Below are 23,932 nucleotides of genomic sequence, written 5' to 3' on the forward strand. Positions count from 1 at the left end.
TCATTCATTAACATGTTATTTTTCTACATGGCAACTTTGGCTCAGAGGTAGCACTCCGACCTTGAGTTAGAAGATTGAGGATAAAAATCCCACACCAAGGACTTAAATCTTGGCTGTCACTCCCAGTGCAAGGCTGAGGGGGTGCTGCACTGCCAGAGGTGCCAACTTTTGATTGAGACATTAAACCAAGGATCCATCTGCCCTCTCAGGTTGATAATTAAGATCTCATTTCCAATGTTGGAAGAAGAGCAGGGCTATCTGGCAACTGTATCAACAGAAGCAAGCTGAACAGATGGCCAGACATCTGTTTTCCCAGATGGCCTCATTATAAATGTTTGGCTGAGCTCCAAAAATGACTAGTGCACTCAGTCCCATGGGAGGTTGTTTACTTAGTTGCAAAAGGGACTGCTAACTTTGTTTGGTCAACAATTTTACAGGCACATAATAATTATCTTTCTTTGAAGTGGGTTTTCAATGCTTGTGTATTTATTTGGACAAGATTAAGGGGTGTTTCTTTAAAGGAACTTTCACTGGTGGTGTTTGACGGTTTTGTGAAAAGGTAAGTGGGGGATTTTTTTCCAAAGGGAATGGTGAATGCCTGATTTTTTTTCTGTAAATTTTATGAACATTTCAAAGACTTACCAGTGTTATTATATGGCTCATTATTTCTGTACCTAGTGGATAATGGAAGGGTGCTTAAAAGGCTCAGCAGACATCAGGACATGAAGGACAGGATCTCCCCCACAGTGGGGGGGATTGGCGGGGGCTGGTGGGTTCCCGGTCGGCGCCCCCAATTGGGGGCGTGCCGCCATTTTACATGGGCGGGCCAATTAAGGCCTGCCCAGCGTGACGTCTGACAGGAAGCAGTAAGCGCTCCCTGTGCGGATGGTGGTGGTGGGGGGGAATTCCCTGAGCCGGAAGTGCGCTCTTTTGTGCATGCATGTGAAAGAACGCACAGATCTTCCTGGGGCAAAGTGCTGCCTCAGGGAGATCGGCTCAGGTTTCAAACAGTCAATAAAGATGAGAGAAAAAATCACTGACATGTTCCCTCATGTGCCACTGTCACATGAGCTGGGACATGTCAATTTCTTTTATTCATACTTTTCCTACAAATTTTAATACCCTCATGAAACCTCATCCCGCCCGTGGATGAGGTTTCACGTTTTTTCAGAAACCCGCCTGGGCTCCCAGCGTTGGATGGGCAGGTCCATTGATTACTTTAATTACTTTATTAATGGCCTTAAGTGGCCATTGACAGGTCTGCAGGCAGCAGCTGACTTGGCTCCTCACCTGCCGACCTGTAACTGTAAATGACGCGAGGTGAAATCGGGACACCCGCCCAACATCACCCTGCATCATTTTACCTGTCGGCGAGGTGCAGCTCGAAATCAATGTGAAAATTGAACCAAATCAAACTCTATGATTCTACAATTTAAAGGGTCTTTAAATACACTAATATCTAATTTTCCATATATGTAGAATGCAGAAGTGGCGTTTATCCACTGGTAAAAGGACTCTAATGCATCTGAATCCTTACACCGTGCTGGTTAATTTGCTGCCTCTTACCTTTTAAGGACAGAGTCCTAAGATCAATCACTGCACTGGAAAAATACTTAAAGCCATAGAAAAACCCTAAACGCATATTTAAATACTTAAAAAAGCATATTATCATGCACCGTTGTCATTCAGTTATGTGGATAGACTGGCAAAGCTAGGGCTGTTCTCCTTAGAGAAAGTTGAGAGGAAATTTGATAGAGGTGTTCAAAATCATAGGTCTGGACAGAACATGTAGGGATTATTTGTTCCCATTGGCAGGAGGTTCAGGACCAGAAGTCACCAATTTAAAGTGATTGACAAAAGAACCAAAGGTGGCATGTGGAAAACCTTCTTTTGGGTAGCAAGTGGTTAGGATCTAAAATACACCTTCAGAAAAGGTAATGGTGGTAGATTCAATTGTGGGTTGCAAAAGAGAATCGGGTAAGCACCTGAAGTAAAATAAATTTGCAAGCTATGGGGAATGGTACACATGAACCTCAAAGCAGAGGCACATCCGGAGAGCTCGGGTACATAAAGGCCCTAAGGTTCCTGGATCCCTTCCTGAATGTGTGGCAATGAGTGGCTGTGGCAATTTGGTGACTGCAGCAGGGGGCCCATGGAAATGGTCCCTGATAGTCAGGGCTGGATCTTCCCCTTTGAGTCGGGAAGCTTGTGTCAGGCCATTTCCCAACACTGCACTCCGACTTCTGAATTCCAGTCCATTCACCTGGAATTTTAGTCTGCCAAAGTCAGGGGCAGGCTAAAATTGTGGTCACTCCATCCCGATGCAGGCCCAAGGTGGGAACAGAAGCAGGTGATGCCGAGGCCGGCAGTTTAGAAGGACCACCTCCATTCATTGGGACTCTGCATGATTTTTAGGCCTTCCAGTGCTCATCCCTCACCCTCCTCCACCCACCTCCCCTAACTTCTCCATGCCCTCCTAGCCCCTTCTATACACCCTACCTATCATTTCCCCTCTATAGACCCCATGCCTCCTCCAGTTCCCCTCATATCTCCCATGCATCCTCCATACCCACTCATCATGTACCCACAATGTATTTAGCTGTATATAATAAGACTGGGAAGTCCATGAAATGCTCAGGGAATAAACAGATCAGCCATTCAAATGCCTCTTGAAATTTTCTTTTATTGGAGGTTCATAAAACTGTCAATCAAACACATGGACATTGAAACTCCCCTTAGGGAAAATAAAACTCTCATCTAAAGTGCTCATTAATATGTCAAAATAAACAAATGACCATTCAAGAACTTCTTCAAATCATTTAAACCTATTATTTGCTCTTAAAACTGTCCAAGCGCTCAGTCCCCTCCACAGCTGTGTAAACAACTCCTGTTGAGCTAGATTCCATCAATGGGGCTTGGAGCTCAGCTATGCATTCATTTTAGGATTGTATTATACAGTTGAATAAACAGACCCTACAAAGCTCAATACATTAAACTCTTGGTTGTCGCCTGACCATATGTCCTGCCATCTGCTTCATTTGTTGAAAGGGCCAATAGAGTTTCAATCAGAGAAATATGGGAACTTTCAAAAATCTGAAAAAAATTTCTGGACTTCAAAACATTAATATTAACAATCATTAATACTCAAACGCAATGTCCATATGACCCACTGAAATGAGATTCTCACTGTTGTTGAATACAGAAGAGGACTTTATCCATGGATAAAGTACTCTAATTTATTTGAACACATACACAATTCTGGTCAATTTAGTGGTCACTTACCTTTTAAGGACAGAGATGGATGATCAATCATTGCTTTGAAAATACACTTAAATCGTCATGCAGCATTACATTATGGCAGTTGGAGTTGACAACCGCTGTTAAAATTACCTATCGAAAGGTTGTGACTCCACAGCAGGCTTCCATTGACCTACATGCTGTGGTTTCCACAGGCTTCAGGAGACTACTCTCCTTGCCGAAAATACCAATGTCAGGGAAAAGTAGATTTGCAGCAGGCATTTAAATGGCGAACCTGGTATCACTTTACCTGAGCTTTGGGTTGTGACCCACCACCTTTCCCACCCAGGTAAAAGTGGTATCTGTTGGGAATTGGCTGGTGAGTTTAAAATTGCGGTCTGGCACGCCTCCACTATGGGCATCCTGACGCGGGTTCACTCAAAACCAGGAAGGAAATTTCAGCTTCAGTGTTAGCTGAGGCTGGAAGCTATTGGGGATGTGAGGGTTGTGGTATTCTGCAGTAATCAGGGGTAACCTAAGGCGTCCTTGTGGGACCTAGGCGGGGGTGTTGGGGGCTGAGTGTGGGGAGGGGGGGGGGGTGAAATGGCTGAGGCACTTTCGCTCCTCCTGACCCACAATGTCTTCTGACACATGTGTCCTTGAGATTAGAGCAACAGAGCGGATTCCAGGTTAAAGGTTGGCTACAGGAAGGCAGAGAGGAAAATCAACTGTAGGAATGGAAAATGTTATGAGAAAATTAGTGAACAATTAAATAGAGACAAATGATGGATAGAAGAGTTTTCATCCACTTTAATGGTGGAGATGAGCAAATTGTATTTTTATTGTAGTTCAGCTAACTCCTAATAATGTTATTACAGTCTGTAATGATTATATGTGACAGTCCTACTGGACAATTTGAACTGTTGGTAAATGTTAATTCATGTTAGAGTGTGTTCTGCCTGAGTGCCACAGTTTATTAGTGAACTATTAATAAGTGACATTGATTAATTGACTGCCTTATTGCTGTGACTTATTAAGTAATGGCCGCTGATATAAAGTCAATCGGATGGTGAATTGTATGTTTTAATTCCCGTTGGCTGTCAGCTCATTAGAGTCATGGGTTTCATTCCAGAATAAAATATTTTTGAGCGGATTGAAATCTGGGCAAATCACTGTTGATTTTGCAGTACAGCCAGCTCATGTCCTGAAAAAGTAAAGTATGAGGGAGGGGTGTGTCGGGGCTGGGGTTTAGACCCTGAAAATTATCAAGTTTTAGACTGGATCTCAGACAGAAAATGCTGGAAAAACTCAGCAGGCCTGGCAGCATCTGTGAAGAGAGAAGCAGTGGTAATGGACAGAAACTTCTGCTCTCGCTGGTGATGAGCTTGGAGGTGGAAAGGGCATATAATTAGGTGGAATGGTGGTGCACTGGAACCCTGCCACCTTTCTGACTCCACAAGGATTAATTTCTGGGCAGGAAGGCCAATTAAAGACCACTACAGGGCCTCATCCCACTGTTCCTGGTATTAACCCAGTGACAGGCAGACCTGTCAACGTGCAACATGCAGCTAGCTTGTCACCTCCTGCGGGGGGGGGAGGGGGGGGGGGGTGATGTGGGGGCGGGGGGTGTGATGGAGCCCCCCCAGGACCCTCAGGCCCACCCAGGCCGCATCCCTCTCTCTGTGACCCTGTGGCCTGGGTCGTTCCATGATCCTGGGACTCCAGTGGGTGTTTATTCTGCAGCAGCCACCGCCATCCCTCTGGCGCTGCTGAGCACAAGAGCAGCCTGCCTCTGATTGGCCACCAACTCTTGGTAGGCGAGGCTTCCACCCCACCTGGGGTCTTGGTTCCAGGGGAAGGCCCACCGCTGGCCTCACCACTGCCTGACTGGCTTGTGTTTCAAAAAGAGGCAGCGCTGATCTCTAGCCAGCTCTCCAGACGGCAGGCGAGATTCCCAGATACCTCAACAATATTCCACCCAACCCTTCAGGTTGATGACTTTTCACATTAAACATTCAATAGCAATCTCAAATCCCAAGCTCAAATCAGGATGGCACCTTGCTCATGGTTCAAAGATTAAGGGCAGGATTTTCAGGCTGTCGGGTGGGCGTGGTGGGTGGGAAATGAGCCGCCGCCCTCGATCGGCCCCCTGACCGCGATTTCACGCTGGCTGGCCGATCCTCAGCGTGTGAAAGGCGCTCTGAGAAGCTCAGTGCTGCCGGGCAGGGGGCGGGAGGAGCGCGAGTGCTAAAGTCTGGCGGTGAGCTGGAGGAGTGGGCATTGAAAGCTTCCTGAAGGCAGGGAGCTGCCTCAGGGGAGCTAAAGAGTTTTAAAATCAGAAATAAAGCTTCTGAGAATGTGCAAAACATGTCCCCACATGGGACTCACTCACACGGACAAAGACATAGTAAAAGTGCTGGCAAAACCATTTTTTAAAATTAATGTTGGAGACCTCATACCGTTCATGGATCAGGTTTCCTAAAAGATCCTGAGGTTGCCTTGCCGATTTGCCGGCCTGCCAGCTGTAAGGTTGGACGCCAGCGAGAAATAGCTTTAAATGAATTGATTAATGGCCTTAATAGGCCTCTTAATTGTCGGCGGGCACCCTGCCAACACCCGCGCGCACCTGCCGACCGAAATATCGCGCCAGTGGGCGCTATTTTATGCCCGATCGGGTCAGGCGCGTTTCCGCCTGCGGAACGTAAAATCCTGCCCTCAGTGTTATGCATTCATGAAGATGAGGGCATAAGTTTTCACCTTCTCTGCATTGGAGGTGAAGCGAGTTTCCCACCCTTTACAGAACTCATCTGTCTCTCATTTCTTGAATTGACTTCTCCTTGAAGCCATTGGAACAGAAAACCAGGTGAGTTACGAGCTGCCAATTTGTGGTCTTCCACTTTACAACCCACCTCAGACCAATTTTCCCCCTCACCTCCCTCCTCCTCAAGTCCAAGGGACTTATAATTCATCTTCATCCTGAGAGCCAGGAGCCTTTGATTGACTATCACAACTGGCTAATGCATCTGTTGAAAGCAAGGATCCTTCCATTGTCTTTTGAAAAGCCCTCATTATTCAAGTGTGATGCTATCACAGGTTTTCTCTTCCTTTCTGGTAGATTAGCTGCTCAAATATAAACTCTAGTGTATTTGAATCACCTCTATCATGATTGAGGTCATGAGTTACTCTTGACGTGAAGTCACTGTTGAGATGTAGGGAACCACAACAAGATCCCACAGACAGATAAGCAATTGAGTTCATGCAGGGATTATTCAGTGATATTGGTTGACGGATGCATGTTGGCCATGACACCGGGGTGGTTGGGGGTGGGAACGGAGGACTCCTCTGCTCTTCAAATTGTGCCGTGCGGTCTATAACATCCGCCTGAGAGGATAGATGTAATTCAAGAAATGAAAGTCAGATGAGTTCTGTAAAGGGTGGGAAATTCGCTTCACCTGATCACCTCCAATGCAGAGAAGACGAAAATTTATGCCTTCATGTTCATAAATGCATAACACTTAATCTTTGAAACATTAACAATGTGTCACCCTGATTCAAACTTGGAATTTGAGATTGGCATTGAATGTTTAATGTGAAAAGCCATCACCCTGAAGTGTTGGGTGGAATATTGTTGAGGCGTCCGGAGTCTTGCCTGCCGGCTGGAGAGCCGGTGATGGGCCTGCGGTGCTGTTTTTTGGGAAGGCCCACCGAACTACACCCCAATCAGGCAGTGGTGAGGCTAGAAGTGGGCCTTCCCCCAGAATCAAGACCTCCGGGGTGGAAGCCTCGCCTACTGAGATCTGTTGTTTAACATCTCAAGCAGAAGATGTCACCTCTGATTTTTATTTATTGTAATTCAGCTAACTCCTAATAAAGGGCCCAAACTTCCTCAGAGTGGCAACCAGCGTTGGATTGCCACTCTGCCCAACTACTTACCTTAACTTTATTCGATCCTATCTCATCCAACCTTCTGGCTCGGGCTGGGTGAGAACCAGGCAGTGCAGCAGGTCCCCAGGGCCCAGCGTCAAAAAGTCCGGCAGAGTCTAAGTGAAGGAGGCCATGCCCCCTTTTTTACTGCACCAGCTGCCGTAAACCGGGTGAGGGAAGAGATTAGTGTCTAAAGTAAATGGATGGGATTTATGGGGCAAGGGCGTTGGAGGTCGGAGAGGTGGATCGGAGGTCAGGGGGTCAGATGTTGGAGGAGTCAGAGACCTCGGGGTGGTCAGAGGCCGGGGGTGGGGGTGGTGGGGGTGGGGAGTGATGGTCGGTGGGTTGGGAGGAAGGTCAGGGGAAGGTCAAGGGGAGGTTGGGTGGGACAGTTGGGAGGACCGGCGGCCGGAGGTCGTGGGGGGAAGGTCGGGGGTCGGAGGTCGAAGGGGGTGGTCGGAAATCAGGTTTCTGGAGGTTGACGGGGGTTGGTCGGGCCTCAGTTCAGGTCAGATCGGGTCGGGTCGAGCCTGGGGTGGGGGTGGGGTAGGTTTTCAGGCCTCGGGTCGACTCCACTTGGGGCTGGAGGGTGGTGAAGCTGAGAGTCGGGCGGAGGAGTCCTGTGCAGATGGGGGGGTTTCCCATTTGGCGGGGGGGTGAGGTAATCAGGGGTGGGAGGGAGACCCATGAGGGGTTCGGGATGTCGGAGGAGTCCCGTGGAGGGGGTAGTCGGGGATTGGAGGGAGACCCCTGCAGGGTCAGGGTTTGTGGGGGAGTCCCATGGAGGGGGTGGCCCGGGGGGAGGGTGGGGGTGTTCCCTGGAGGTTCAGGGAGGTATGGGCAGTCCTGTAGGAGGGGGTAGTCAGGGGGTGGAGGGAGACCCCTGGGTGGTGAGGGGGGCGGGTGGAAAAAGTCCTGTGGGGGCAGTTGGTCTGGGTCTGTACAATAATTACCCAGAAGTTAGGAGAGGTTTTAATTCTAACATTTTCTAAGTAACTATTGGTGTAACCCAGTCGGAACCATCTGATATTTGGGATTTATATTGCATTTTTGGATGGTTTCCAGTGCAGGGCAATTGCCCGGGAGAAGTTTGCACTTCTGAGCAATTGCCGTGCAAACCTCACCTGGGAATTTTAGAAGGGAATTCCCCAGCACCTCTTTGGGGTACCCCTCAATATGATGCAGGGAAGCTGAGAAGTTACAGCCCAGTATCATTACAGATTGTAATGATTACATGTGACAATCCTGTTGGATAGTTTGAACTGTTGGCAAATGCTAATTCATGTCGCATGGTGATTTTGTCTGAGTGCCAGTTGATTGCCTGTTGTTTATGCAATAGGCTAATATTTATGCAATAGGCTAATAATAAGTGAGGTTGATTACTTGAGCACCTTGTTGCTATTTCTTATTAAGTGATGACTGCTGGTATTGAGTCATTCAGAAGGTGAGTTGCATGTTTTAATTCCTGTTGGCTGTCACTGCCTTGGAGTCACAGGCTTCATCCTAGGGCAGTACAATACTTCTTCAATGCTGCCCTGGGTGAGTCAGCCTGATTTTTGTGCTGAAGTCTCAAGTTTGTGGAGCTTGGACCCACAACTTTCTGACTCAGTGTTGAGAGTGTTACCAACTGAGCCGCCACTGATATTTGGGAGTGCGTTGAAATTGGAAGTCCTCACTTGAATCAATGGAACTAAAAGAAAGTGAAGCCAAGCACATCACTGTTTCTGAAAGAATCTTTACATTGAGCTCCATGTTTGCTGCCATTGTAATTTGAGTATATTGTTCCCTTTATGTTTAAGCAAAAAGGGCAGAATTATATCAGCATGGAATGACTGTTATTCCAATACTTCCCTGGCCTGCGCTCATCTAAAACTCCGCTGCACACATAACTCCCACTAAGCCCTATGCTCGCTGGCCAACACTGGCCTCTGGTCAGGCAATGCCTAGACTTAAAAATTGTCGCCCTTGTTTTCAAATCCCTCCACGGCCTTGCTCTTCCCAATCTCTGAACTCTCTAACAAACCTCCAAAATCTCAAATGTTCCTCCAACTCATGCACCCCTGATTTTAATCACTCCACCATTGATGGATGTGCCTTCAGCTGCCTTTTGAATTCCTACCTAAATATCTCTGCCTCTCTTTCCTCCTTTAAGACACTAATTAAAACATATCTTTTTCTCCAAGCTTTTGGTGACCTGCCCATAATAATGGCTCGATGTAAAATTTTATTTGATAGTGTCCCTGTGAAATGCCTTGGGAAGCTTTGCAATGTTGAAGGTGCTACATAAATGCAAGTTGTTATCTTAAAGGCTCATCAAGGCAACATGGACAATAAGGACTTTGAACTGCAAACTGCTTGGGAAATATGGAAATATGGCTTAAATTATTTACTCCAGATGGGACCAGAGCTTAATGTAGAAAGAAAATCAGGGAAAGTAAAAATAGACGGATCATAACAGAACATTCTGTTTCACTGCTCATAAACCAGGCCAGGGATTGTAAATCTTGCCTAATGGAACACCAAGTTTCAGAAAAAGTTTTATGAGACATCCATGCTTATGTCTCTATTTTATCCTTATATCTATTACTATTTTTTGTCAGCCTTGGCTGAACACTCACTTTGGAGTCAGAAGGTCGTGGATTTAAGTTTCACTTTCGAGAATTAGAATCAATCGAACTGTCCAGCAGAGAAGGAGGCCATTCAGCCAGTCAGGCCTGTTCCAGCTCCTTGAAAGATCTATCCACTTAAACTCATTCCCTTTCCCTGTAACTGTGCAAATTTATCTTTTTCAAGTATTTCTCTAATTACTTTGGCAAGTTAAAATATTGTTTTAAGTTTAAAAGCGTTTTAAGGTTTGCTGCACACTGCTTACCGTTAGATTCCAGCTGGAGTACAGCCATGTTCTGAAACTAATTCTCAATGTGGCACACACACCTTGCCTAACTTGGTCTACACTCCCAGTGCAGAACTACAGCAGTGCTGCAATGTTGGAGCTGCTGTCTTTGGGATGAGTCACAAAACCCCTCTGTCCCTCTGCGGTTACTCAGTGCAGAATAAATCTAATCATAATGTAACCAGACAAGCTGCTTCACCTTGTCCAGAACAGTGGATATGGCCTGTGATTGAAGACAGGTAAATTCCAAATGAACCTGCAGAAACAATAATGACCCTGATCTTCCAGTTTTTTTCTGGATCATTGGATTCTGGATGTACCCCCAAGATGCGCTATGGGACCCCCTGGAAGTCCCAACGCAGTGACTCAGTGGGAATTGTCCAGGGAGTTTGAACTTCCGATGGGTGATTCCTCAGCTCCCCAAGATCCTCCAAAAAGTCTTCGACTCTGAGTTAGAGTCAGAGATTTTGGACAGTTTTGACTTATTTGCTTGAAAAGTTACTCAAGAAATGCTAAACAGATAAATCCCAGTCTAAGCCCTGAATAACTATACAACTGACCCCCACAACTCCCACTGATTTGATCTGACTATCCCCACCACCCAAATCCCCTTCTGACCCTCCTGCTCCCCCCGCCAAATTTCCCCTCACCCTCCCACTTCCCTCTGAACCGACCTGACCACCCACCACCACCCATGTCCCCACATGACATCTCCCCACCATTCCGTTCCTGAAACCCCAACCCCGCCAACCCGATTTGACTACTTCCACCACCTGACATCCCCCTCCTCCCACCCAGCCGACTCCCATGTCTCCCCCCGACCCAACCTGATGCAGTTTCACCACCTAGGATGCCAGGTCAGAAAACTAGGAGTAGGAGGTCACAAGAAGGACCCTGGGGATGGAGCCTGGCATTCAGGAGGAAGTGAGTGATTGAGGTTGGGGTTAGTGGGTGGCGGTGTCAGGCTTGGGGGATTGGGGGAGGCGATGGAGGGAGGGAGGGAGGGAACAACGGATGGGTGTTTTTGTGGGAGGGTTCTGGTTTCATTTGGGGGTAGAAAGACACCAGGGATGGGACAGGAGAGGCGTATGGGTTTCTTGAAAAGGCAAGGGAAGAACTTCTGGTTTGTCCAAGGAGTGCCTGAAAAGGAGCTTAGCTCATGGGCCCCATAGCACCTGCCTCTCCTTTTATTGCCAGGTACCCAAACTGCCCTGTGAGAGCCAGATTTCAAAATGTTAACGCAATGTTCTGCCTTTCTCTGTCAGAACACTCGCTCAACACAAAGCCCACCACCACATAAAGGGCAGATGGATTGGGACTGCATTCTCTATTTTAAAATCTTTCACCCAAGCATTTCTCCTGTACATCATGGGAGCTGGGGGTGGGTGGGGTGATTAATTTTGAAGCCATTAAGAGGTTAGTTTTTATAATTAGTCACCAATTCCATTACTGCAGGCCATTCGGGAATCATGTCAGAGAACATTCTTTCACAAAATGAATTGTAGAAACCTTGAACCCTCTTTTCCCTGTAAATGCTAGAGATCAATTGACACTTTCAAGACTTAGATGCATAGACTTCTGCTGGGGAAGTGTATCAAGGTATGTGGAGCAAATCAGGTAGGCGGAGTTGAGAGACAAGTTAGCCATGATCTCATTGAACGATGGTCAGGCTTGAGGGGCTGAATGGCCTCCTCTGGCTTTTAAAAGGCTGCTGTAATGTATTGTTCTGGCCCATTTTGAGGAATGGCCTCTGATTCTTCTTGTTTGTCATCATTATGGAGAACAGAATGATGCCTTTCTTCCTCTTATTTAGTTAAAATTCCACATTGTGTTATCAGGGTGGAATAATTTGCATCTTCAGTGCTCCATTATGGACAAAAGACATAATTGGATGAGTTTTGATTGCAAATTCCCAATATTTACTGCCATTCAGTGAAGATCCACATGAGGAGGGCATCAAGGATACTTTAGATGTCCTGAGGACAAATCATAGGAGCACAAGAAAAAAGATAATGGTTAAAAGAGGCCATATAGCATATTGTTATGAACAATGTATAATTTTTAATTTGAATTTATATATATATTTATGTGTTATGAAAGGTAAAAATGGTTTCAGTTTCAATTAGGTTTTGTTTCTGAACCTTGGTGCCTGGGAGTTTGGATTGTGACTAAAAGGTTTAAAGTCTTTTGGGTTTGTTCGTATACACATTTTATAATAAGCTCTTATAACTCCTGAAGTTAAAGCAATGTGTTAAAAAGGGTTGTAAGTTCAATGATTGAAAAAAAATACAGAGTAGAAAAGCTTTACTGTTGCCTAGCAACAGTGATTCAGTGACACAAACACAGAAAAATGCAGGAGTTGAGAGGGGGAGAGTTCAATGTGTTCAAGGAGAGAGAAGTTAAGGGATTTTAAGTTCTCTGAGAAGAAAAACTACAAGGCTATTGGAACAGTAGCTAACTGAATAATCAGTTATAGGACTCAGTAAGTTGCTACTGGAAGACTGAGTTTAGGGAACTCATTTGTTTGTTCTGCTGCAGAAGAAACAGTGAGTTCAGAGGGCAGTTTTTGGATGTCTTGGGGAGGGATACGAATTGGGTGAGAAGCATCAAGTGAATGTTCAGGAATTCACTGGAAGAAAACTGTTTGCAACTTTGCCAGTTGCAAGCGAGAAGCCCTTGTGTCAAGCTAGTCATAACTCTTCACTGGTTTATGTGCCTGTAAAGATATTGCTGAGGTAAAGGAGTAGTGTGAATTTGAATTGTCAGCTTGTGTTTGTATTGAAATCTTTCCAACCTTTGTGTCTGACGTAATATAGTTCACTTTTCTTGTTTTAATAAATATTTTATGTTTTGTTTTAAAAGTTCATCAGCAGACTCCTGTGAATTCATTCAGTAACTTTCCTCCGCAGTTTCTAAAAAAAAAAGTTAGGATCTATCAAGCCAGATTTCACTCTGGGACTTGACTTGTCCAGTATTAACACCAGCTGGGATCATAGCAGTATCAAGCTGATCCTGCTCATATTTCAACTCTCCCAACCTGTCCATCTTTCACTCCCTCAAAGCCTTTAATTACACTACATGTCTGATGTATGCAATCATTTAAACTTTTCCGAAGATTTATCATTTTCTGCTACCTTAAATTTATTTCTTACCAGCCTGATTAACATTGGAGTAATTTTCTGGCTTGAGTTCGTCTTTGCCTTAAACCTTACCTTATTGGTGTAAGACATTTGGCAAGCACAAAATACATCTTCAGTCTCCCAAAAAGCCTAATTTAAATGGACATGATCTGCCTCAACCGCAGTTGTGTTCGCCAAGTAGTCCTTGATTTAGAGCTGGAGCCCATCAGCTATGTTTTCAGACCATAGCCACTGTCCTTTGTAAGAGTGAAACAAGGTAATGCGGCAAGAGGCAATAATCTGCCACAGAAATAAATCTCCAAGAACGACTGACATCTCTCACGTCTTGTGTGAGAGTCTGAAATAAACCAAGACTAGAGAGTCACTGCCAGCACTAACAGTGTTGTCAAGCTAGATTTATTTCAGTTTATAAACTAAAACAGTTTGCTGTTTTAATCTGTAGCTAAACAGAGCAGTACCCTGTCAACTAGTAAGGTAAAAATTCAACACTATCACTTCCCCCCCTGGTTACCTATTTCTGGGCCTCTTCTGGGTCTCCTCCTCATTGACCTTTCTTCTCATTGGCTGTCTCTTTGTTATGAAGTCACCTTGAGAATCAGATGAAAAGATGAATCCTCATCTCTTTATTGATGCTTTACACTTGATTAACATCAGGAACACTTGATCATACCAACAGCATACAGAATTGCAATCGGCTCTTTTGAATGTTGGCCAGTAAAGCCCTTTGTTTTTTATCACTCGCAAAGCCCATTTCCATTCAATGTAGCACTGACGTTCAAAACCCATATGACAAAATGCAGCACAAGTGCCAATGTAAATATTAACTATGACATTTCATTTTCTCTGGGCTGTGCCACAAAATTAAGTATTGTTTGCGAGTTATGCCTTTGAGAGTTGCGAAAACATTTCAGAGAGCACAGAAGGTGGCTATTTGCCTATCGTAGCTGCACTGGCTCTTTAAAAGAGCTATCTCCCCAGTTCCGCTCCCTGCTCGTATCCCCGCAAATGTTTCCCTTTCAAGTGCTTGCCCAATTCCTTTAAAAAGTTAAAAATTATTTTAAATTGAAGGGTTTGCTGCACACTGCTTGCAGAAAGATTCCAGCTGATGTAGAGCCAAATTGTACTCAGACTATCTCCTTGACGTGGTCTCACACATTGCGCCTAACTCGAGTGCTTAATCCAGCCTGACACCCCCATTTCAGTACTGAGGGAGTGCTACTGCAACATGAAAACAAAATACTGTGGATACTGTAAACCAGAAAATGCTGGAAACACCCAGTGTTGTAATATGTCTTTAAGGGATAGCAGCATGCCATCACTTTAAGGGAAGTGTGTGATGTGATCCTGCCTCAGTTTCACCTTGGCCTGGAGCAGAGCACATAGCACACACTAGGCTCTGTAGCTCTGATGTCTTCAAGCTTCCTATTGATGTATAGCTGTTCCTAGAATTAATAAATACATCCACAATGTGTTTTCACAATCCCTTATAAGCGATTAGTGCCTTTATATCGTTATAACATACACAACATGGTGGAAGCAGTGGTTCCTTCTAAACATCACACTGCTCAGCCTGGCAGCAAGATCCAGTATAGATACAACATGGTGAACAGGCTTAGACTGTGTTACATGGCATGAGATGACCCTTGCGTTTTGGTCAGACTACAACCGAGTCGAAGCGTCGGAGAGTGTTAAGAATGCATCGTGCTGACGGCACAGAGAAGCTTTGAAAACACAATGCTCAAGTAAAGAGCTGGTAAGCAGACAGATCCCTTGTGGTGAATAGAACAGCGCATCAAGATGACCAGCACTGGGTTAGCTCAATCAGGAAAGGTGAGTTACCAGGGGGCCGGCCGAATCGATAGTGAGTCAAACAAAAAAAAACAATCATAAAAAATCAGGCCTGAGAAGGTTGCGATTATAATGAGCAGAGCTTTGGAAAAGCACATGAAAGCAGCTACAGCAACACTCATTCCAGTTACTATAGTAGAAGGAAGCTCAAAGGAATATTGTCAAAATGTCCACAGAACTCCCCAGTTTGAATTGGGGTGCAGCTGACCTACTATCTGAATTCAGAATGTATAAACAGCGTACAGATTCTTGATTCAGGTGTATCTGAACCAGAAAGGCAAGCCATAAAAATTTGCCTCACAACTGGGAATGAAGGTCTACACAGGCTGAACACGTCAAAATTAACAGAAGAAGAGCTAAAGGATCCCCCAAAAGGTATGGATGACATTGGAAGACTGATTCAGAATCAGGTTGAACTTCCATATTCATTGACTCAAATTCATGTCATTTTGACAGCAACATACAGAATCCATAGACTGTTTTTTTTATTCATTGGATGTGGGCATCACTGCCTAGGCCAGCATTTTTTGCCCTTGTTCAGAGGGCATTTTTAAGAGTCAACCACATTGCTGCTGGTCTGGAGTCACATGTAGGCCAGACCAGGTAAGGATGGCAGGTTTCCTTCATTAGTGAACCGGATGAGTTTTTGCAACAATCAGCAATGGTTTTGTGGTCATCATCAGACTTTTAATTTTTACTGAATTCATCTGCTGTGGTGGGAACTGAACCCAGGGCCCAGTGCATTACTGTGAGTCTCTAGAATGCTAGCCTAGTGACAATACCACTGTGCCACCACCTCCCCTATCAGGGGGTGCAGAGAAAAGGGTATGTCTGTGATTTTTCAAATGCAGAGCTAGCAGACAGATTTGTTGAGTTGGTGATCACATCCTCTCCCATGGAAGTGTTCCAGAAAGATCTGCTAGATAAGCGCAATACATATAGCATCGAAGAATTACTTAAGGATGGACGTAATTACGAAGTGATCCTTGCAGCCGACAAAGCTTACAGATTCTAAGTACAGCCGCAATTGTTGGTGCTTACTACTACACCTAAACCTAGCAAGACACGTGGAAGATGTGGCCTTCTGCATGCATCAAGAAAATGTCCAGCTTTCCAGCAATTCTGCAAGGGATATGGCAGAAAGGGCCATTGACAGCGGCAGTGCACGAGAGCAAAGACTGATGTAGCTACAAAGAGCTGTACACTAATCCAAATGGACCGTACACAATGTGTACCTTTAAGCAATAAGAATGACTGTCCAATATTACATCAGAAACGTATACATGAGCTGACTGACAAACCCAGAAAATGACGATGATGTGCATATTGAGACAATGAGCAGTGAGCACGTTTCACACCTTCAATCTCGTGGCGAACATAGATCTCGTCGCACCATCTGAAGTGTTCACCATGATTCAAATTATCTGTCCTAAGAAAGTTGGTAATTACTCATTATTGACCAAGATTAACACAGGGGCAAGTGCTAACATACTACCCCTGTGTATTCTAAAAGACATGTATCCACAGGCATGGAAGGCCATGGTGAAACCTACTACTATGCAACTTTTGGCATACAATAGTTCACTAATTCCATGTGCAGGTTCTATCGTCCTGCAGTGCAAGTACAATCAATCCTCCTGTGTGTCACAGATGCTCTACACCGTGGACACTAAAGGTCAGGTAATCGCAGGTCTACCAGCACGCCATGACCTTGCACTAGTGAAAATCCATGGAATTAGTCAGACATCACCAGGCAGATCAACCTGAAACTACTCCTATTAGCTCAGTTCATGACCTAACATCAAAATATCCAGAATGTTTTGACAAATTTGGCAGTTTCAAGGGAGCAGGAGAATGCAAGTCCGTCAACTGACCTGGTACATTTTGCCAACCCAAATGCCAACAGCTACAAGAAGAAACGGCAAAAGATTCTACACGACAGAACCTGTGGAAAATCATGGCCAGAGGATGGCCTGATTCGATACAGCATGTCCACGAACACTTGAGACCATTTTGGCCTTATCGGGAGGGGCTAGGCATCTCCTGGGGAGTCCTTTTTAAAGGCAGACAGGTCATCATATCTGAATCTTTGTGACCTGATATTCTTCAACAACTTCATCATTCCTACATGGGCATAGATTGGATGGGAAGACTCGCAAGAGAGACAGTCTGTTGGCTGGGTATAAACAATGACATTGAAGTTTTCACAAAGAAGTGTGAGGCATGTCAAGAGCATGTGCTAAGTCAACACAAAGAACCATTGATTCCACATGAAGTTTCTACCTATCCTTGGTCCAAAGTCACATCTGACCTCTTTCATCCCATGACATTGAATTCCTCGTCATTGTTGACTACTTTACCATGTACTCCATTATTCAACAATTGCACAATATGTCAAGTACAACTGTCATGCACACTCTAAGTGCTATTTTCAACCTATCTGGTGTGTGTCTAAAGAGATCTTTAAGGATAATGGTCCACAATTTATTGGTAAGCTATTTCAGGGTATGTGTGAGAAGTGGAACATCGATCACGCTATTTCTTTTCCTCATTACCCTAGATCTGATGACCTAGCTGAACGAATGATTCACACAGTGAAATCCTTAATTCTGAAATGTAGACAGACCAAGCAAGACCTACACATTGCAATATTACATCTGAGAATGACCTCTTTAAATGCAACCATTCCATCACTGGCAGAGCTCATGTTTGGCAGACCAGTGCGTACCGATCTACCGACTCTTACCCATTCTACTCTCCCAGAAGCCAGAGAGCTACTTTCAAAACTGCAAGAGATGACCAATGTGCACAATAAAAATACAGATACAGAATTTCCAAGTTTACAGTTGAGACAACAAGTTCGCATTCAGGATCCCACAGAAGGTACACAGCAACCAGCTGAGGTGACAAGGATTTGTTCAGAACCAAGGCCCTATGAAGTCATTACACGAAAAGGCGCTACATAGCCGGTAGATGCCAGTGTTGTAGCTGCACCGGAACAGCTTGGCTAGGGGCACGGCAAGTTCTGGAGAACAAGTTTTTAGTACTATTGCTGGAATATTGTCAGGGTCCGTAGCCTTTCCACTATCCAGTGCCTTCAGCCATTTCTTGACATCATGTGGAGTGAATCAAATTGGCTGAAGACTGGCATCTGTGATGTTGGTGACCTCCAGAGGAGGCTGAGATGGATCATCCACTCGGCACTTCTGGCTGAAGATTGAAGCAAATGCTTCAGCCTTATCTTTTGCATTGATGTGCTGGGCTCCTCCATCATTCAGGATGGGGATATTTGTGGAGAATCCTCCTCCAGTGAATTGTTTATTTGTCCACCAGCATTCACGACTGGATGTGGCAGGACTGCAGACCTTAGATTTGGTCCGTTAGCTATGGGATTGCTTAACTCTATCACTTGCTGCTTATGCTGTCTGGCACGCAAGTAGTCCTGTGTTATAGCTTCACCAGGTTGACACCTCATTTTTAGGTATGCCTAGTGCTGCTCCTGGCATGCCCTCCTGCACTTTTCATTGAACCCAAGTTGATCCCTTGGCTTGATGGTAATGGTAGAGTAGGGGATATGCCAGGCCATGAGGTTATGGATTGTCTTTGAGTACAATTCTGCTGCTGCTGATGGCCCACAGCGTCTCATGGATGCTCACTCTTGAGTTGCTAATCTGTTCGAAATCTTTCCCATTTAGCATGATGATAGGACCACACAACACGATGGAGGGTATCCTGAATGTGAAGGCGGAACTTCGTCTCCACAGCAACTGTGCGGTAGTCTCACTCCTACCAATACTGTCATGGACAGATGCATTTGCGGCAGGCAGGTTGGTGAGGATGAGATTGAATATGCTTTTCCCTCTTGTTGGTTCCCTCTCCACCTGCCGCAGACCCAGTCTAGCAGCTATGCCCTATAGGACTCAGCCAGCTCAGTTCAGTAGTGGTGCTACCGAGCCATTCTTGGAGAAAAATGCGGGTCCTGTCTCTGATGGCCTGAGTTCTGCCTGCCTGCAAAAGCTCTCCCGAGGTGACCAATTAAAAGACGGCCTCCAGAAGCACCATCCAATTAAGGGTGGGTAGGTGGATTCCTGAGGCTGCAGTTCCACAGGGAGAGCTGGGCACTGCCCAAGCAGCAATGAGAGTGCCTGAGTGCTTCAACATGGAGACGTGAAACGGATTTTAAAATGATGATGGCCTTAGCTGTTAGGCTCTTTGGAGTGGAAGGGGAACCCCTACAGTTGATTCATTGGGGCATGGTGCCTCCAGCTCCAATGGTCAACCAGCTAGCTGCTGGGAGTGGGGGGTGCTGCCTCCACTGAGTTGCCAGGCTTGGTGCTCAGGGGGAGGACGCTTTGCCACCGGACGATGCCAGCGGAGCCCTCCCCATTGGTTATTATTGGCTACCTGCTGCTGCCGTGTGGTAGCCACTAGGGTTGTTCATCCACCTCCGGCAGGATTGATCAGAAGCAGGAATATGTCAGCCTGCCTACTCAGCATTGACGCGTAGGTCCTGCCTGACCTCCTGGTCCTGTCTCCAAACCTGCCTCCACGGATCCCATAAGATTTCGTCCAATGTTTCTTAGTGGGGGCAGTATCCATCCAGCACCTAAAGCGTGTAGATATCATTCTAGCTCAGATGCTCTGACGTTAGAAATGAAGTATCACATGCATGTGTTAGGCTTATTTTCTTCAGGGAAATGGACATTACTGGGACAATGAAAAGCAAGCTTTATTGCCCATATAACAACCATCGCGCTTGATTAATCTGCAATTAATCTCTGACCTTGAAGTGCTCAACCTTGCATTGTGGATGGAAATTTACTTTGCATCTAACCTTCACTCTTCAACCTTGAGAATGTTTAATAGGCAGTGCAAGGCAGCTTTACTCTGTGTCTAATCTTTACAACTCTGAGAACGTAGATGAATCAGTGTACAGAGAGATTTAGCCTCCGTCTAAACTTTGCAACCATGCTAGGGAAGGATCTGCAGAGGCAGCATTGCTCTTTCTCTAATCTTTATTCTTGTCACCAACACTTCAAAAGGTGTTTCCCCATGAGCAATGTATTTGTGCGTGTGTGTGCTTTCTTATCTGTGGAGTGAGAAATTCAATTGCTACAAAAACCTTTTTACTTAAAAAGAAAAGGTTAGCTTATTTCATTCCGTTGCTCTAGAAGTTACCTCAGAAAAAATAAAGTTACTAACACATACACACACAAAGTTTAATTATAAATGAAGATAAAGCTATTCTTATAAAAATTAAATCAGTTTAGTCCATAGTCAGTGTAGGCCTGATATTTTTGAAGTCGAGATATTGTGCTCTCTGAAGTGAAGGCTTTGGAGTTGTAGGATTGAGTGGCAATCTGAAATGTATTATACCTTTAAGAAGAATGTTATAATGGAAGATCACATGATCTTAGTATCCTATCCAATAGCAGAGTAGTGTGGGCTACCTCTGTAGTTAGCCATCTGTAGTCAGTCATTAGTAGTGAAGAGAGCGTAGGGATAGAGTTTGAAGTGGTCCTGGTCTGGAGTGCACTGCCTGGAAGTGTGGTGGAGGCAGGTTCATTCGAGGCATTCAAGAGGGCATTGGATGATTATTTGAATAGAAATAAAGTGCAGGGGTATGGGGAAAAGGCAGGGCAATGGCACTAGGTCATAATGTTCATTTGGAGAGCCAGTGCAGACACAATGGGCCAAATGGCTTCTTTCTGTGCCGTTGGGATTCTGTGATTCTGAGAAGTGTTAGCACATGTTTAGTTGCTACTGAGCACCTTTGTAAATAAACACAGAGTTTCTACCTATGAAATGTCTGCTACTCAACTCTATCATTAGTACCAAATTGGCCACCCCTTACAACAAGCGTGCGGATAGGACCCAACTAGGATTCAACGGATTGTCTCTGCAGTTGTGCTGACTTCCACTGTTGAATTGCCGGAGGTTGCTTTAACAGGTGCGCTGAGTAGGTGGAATCAGGGTTTACAGGGAGGAGAGAAGGTTCCTTTCTTTGGTGCTTCGGGCGCGGCACTTAAGCTGCCTAGTTACTTCACAGTGGACTGGCAGCTGTTTGTAGATGCCTTTCTCTGTCTCCCCTGGGTTGAAGCTTCTTCAAGATGCTTCCCTGCAGATCTGCCCCTTCCTGACCTTTTCAACGCTTTTTGCAGATAAGCAAAGATGGCCACTGTTATCACGTGACCTGTACAAGATGCCAAGTTACCTCCCAAATAAGGTATGTGGCAATTCCATTCCAGCTATCCAAAGTCTCCGTACCCGCCTATGGTGATCAAAAAGGTCAAGGTTGTTCACACCTTACAGTGACTTATCAATTAATGTCTTTGGGCGGAATTGTCCCAGATTTGCACTAAGTGCGGTACCATGTGGGAAAAAGGATGTTTTACCCATCAGCCACAATGGCAGGTTTTCACGCTCTATCGTCCGCTTCCCACCTCATTAATTATGCAGCCACAAGAAACGTGCCATCTTGCTGCTGGGTGACAATCGCCTGCCACACCATTACCTCATCATTTCCTCTCTCCAGGTGCCACATCTAAACTGCAGCTGCACACACAGTTCTCAATGCCTGCAGCCCAGGACTGCTCCAGTGAAGACTTAGCCCTGAAAGCCAAGAAGAGTTCAGTGACCCATCACTGGAATGCCTTTTGGAGGCCCACCATGATGTCCTCCACTCTCGCTCTGGCCTCAGGAGGTCCATCAGTCTCACCACTCCGGCTTGGGAGGTGGTGGCAGTGGTGGTCAGTGCCAATGCTGCACAGAAGAGGTTTTCTATCCAATGCAGATAGAGGATGAATGATCTCATCCATGCCACCAGGGCAAAGCAACCATCTCATCACTCTAAACACACACTCAAAAGGCCATCGCATATTCACTGGCATCTCACTCACTGCCAGCTCAAGGGACATCACCGCTCACTCTCTCACACACACCGTCACATCACCAACTGGCCTCATCACCTCTGGAGACTGCCTCCTCAGCCCTCACCATCTTGAGGCCACTTGCACAGATCAGCATGTGCCCCACTTCCCCAGTACAGCCCTCGCCCTACAGCCTCTTCTCTTTCCCCCTTTCTCCCCTTTCCCCAAGCAAGCTCTAGCCCTGCAGCCATTGAAAAGCCACCCCCGACTTATGGCTGATCTGGTCGTAGACCCCTGCCCATGAGCCCCCCTAAATGTGATGTGGCGCTGTCTGCGAAGCCTGGCGCGAGTGCTGCCCGAAGCAATGTAGGCAAATGAACCTCGAAATCCCGAGTGAAGCACAGCTCGCCAGGTGCACATCACTTATGTACACTTGTGAAACACATTGGCGTGCAATCCCGCTGGCATTGCCCAGAAGGTCCAGCGTGAGGGGATGTTTGCAGTAGGTAGGGATTATAATTATATGCAGATGTATTAAAATTATGTTCCCAATGTCCGGAGGACAGAAACACGGCCTGCCACTGACAGGTGGAGCGGACAATTACAAACTGGTTTCACGCTGTCGTGAAGCTGACTCTTGGCCTTCTCGCTCATACCCGTCTCGATTCCCAATGCCAACGAGGATGTAAAATTCCAGCCTTTGTGTTTGGAGGAAAAGCCATCAAGTCAATGAGTTCCTGTTTACTCTTTTGGGGCACTCGTTGAATTTTAAGTATATATGTGTGAGGAATGCATCCTTGTCTCCTTGGGAGGTTAGAGAAAGATGATTGAAATCCAAAATTCTGTCTGGTAGCCTGGAACAATTTTGAGAACAGTCTTTAAACTCAGCCCAAGGTTTTTTAAGATGTGACTTTCAAAACAGCTTTCCTAAAAGTTTGCAATATCATAATTGCGCACCGTAACATTCTACACAACCTGTGATGGGGTATTTAGAGGGAGCTTTAATCCTACAACCAGGGACTGCAGCAAGAAAACTAGAGTGACTAGAGAGTGCTTGATAAGCAAAATGATTGGTGACAGGATGGAACCAGGCATTCGGTTGTGTGAAAGAGTAAGAGGGATTACAATTGCATCTCCCAACAGAGCGAGGTTTCCAAACAAAGACATAAGATCAGTCTTCAGCCTGGGAGAGGGTGAAAAGCTGTCAGGTGACTCATACTGAACCACCATTGCCGCAGAGTGATAGATTGGCACCACCAGAGACTTTGAAGTAAGATGGGAGAAAACTGAATGCAACTGCTTGCAACCAAATTCTGGAATAAATCTTCACTATGTTAAATATTTCCGAGAAGATTATCAGGTGAAATCTCTCCAGTGAAGAAGTAAGAAAAACAAGGATGGTCTAAGTCACGTGAGATTCATGAATATAAAACTCCTGGATCGTAATAGAGTTGTGCTTTGACTGAAGATATCGGTATCAAGTTCTCTTAAATCACTTACTGTATTTTTCAGATTCTCATTTTGGTATTCTTTCTTTGATCCACTCACAGTGCTCAGAGTTTCAATGAGTGTCAGAACCATCCATTTTGTGAGTCAACAATATGGATAGAAGGACAGAAGCAGATAGGCGGTAATGCAGTGTATTTAAATGTTTTATTTGTGTTTGGTCAGTATTTCACAACTGATAGCATCATGAAGATGAATACAAATTTTGCCACTGGCTCAATTTCCACTAACACATCAACGGGTCTCGGGGACTCTGACTGTTGCCATTGTGCCAGAGGGTGATGGGGGCGATGAAGGATTATGGATTCTTACAGAAAGCATTGGTTAAGCCTAGCTACAAAGCTGATCTTAGTTTTGCTCAGCTGGCTTTGCATATTAAACATTATTTTGGAACTCATAATTAACTCTGTTAAAAGTGTCATGGGCATAAGATAATTACAATGAGATCAGCAATTTGGCCTGATTAATTCATTCATCCAGAGGGATGCTACATGTCCCTCCATTAAAAGCATCCA

This window comes from Cetorhinus maximus, chromosome 18 (assembly GCF_964194155.1).
Source record: "Cetorhinus maximus chromosome 18, sCetMax3.hap1.1, whole genome shotgun sequence".
NCBI lineage: Eukaryota > Metazoa > Chordata > Chondrichthyes > Lamniformes > Cetorhinidae > Cetorhinus > Cetorhinus maximus.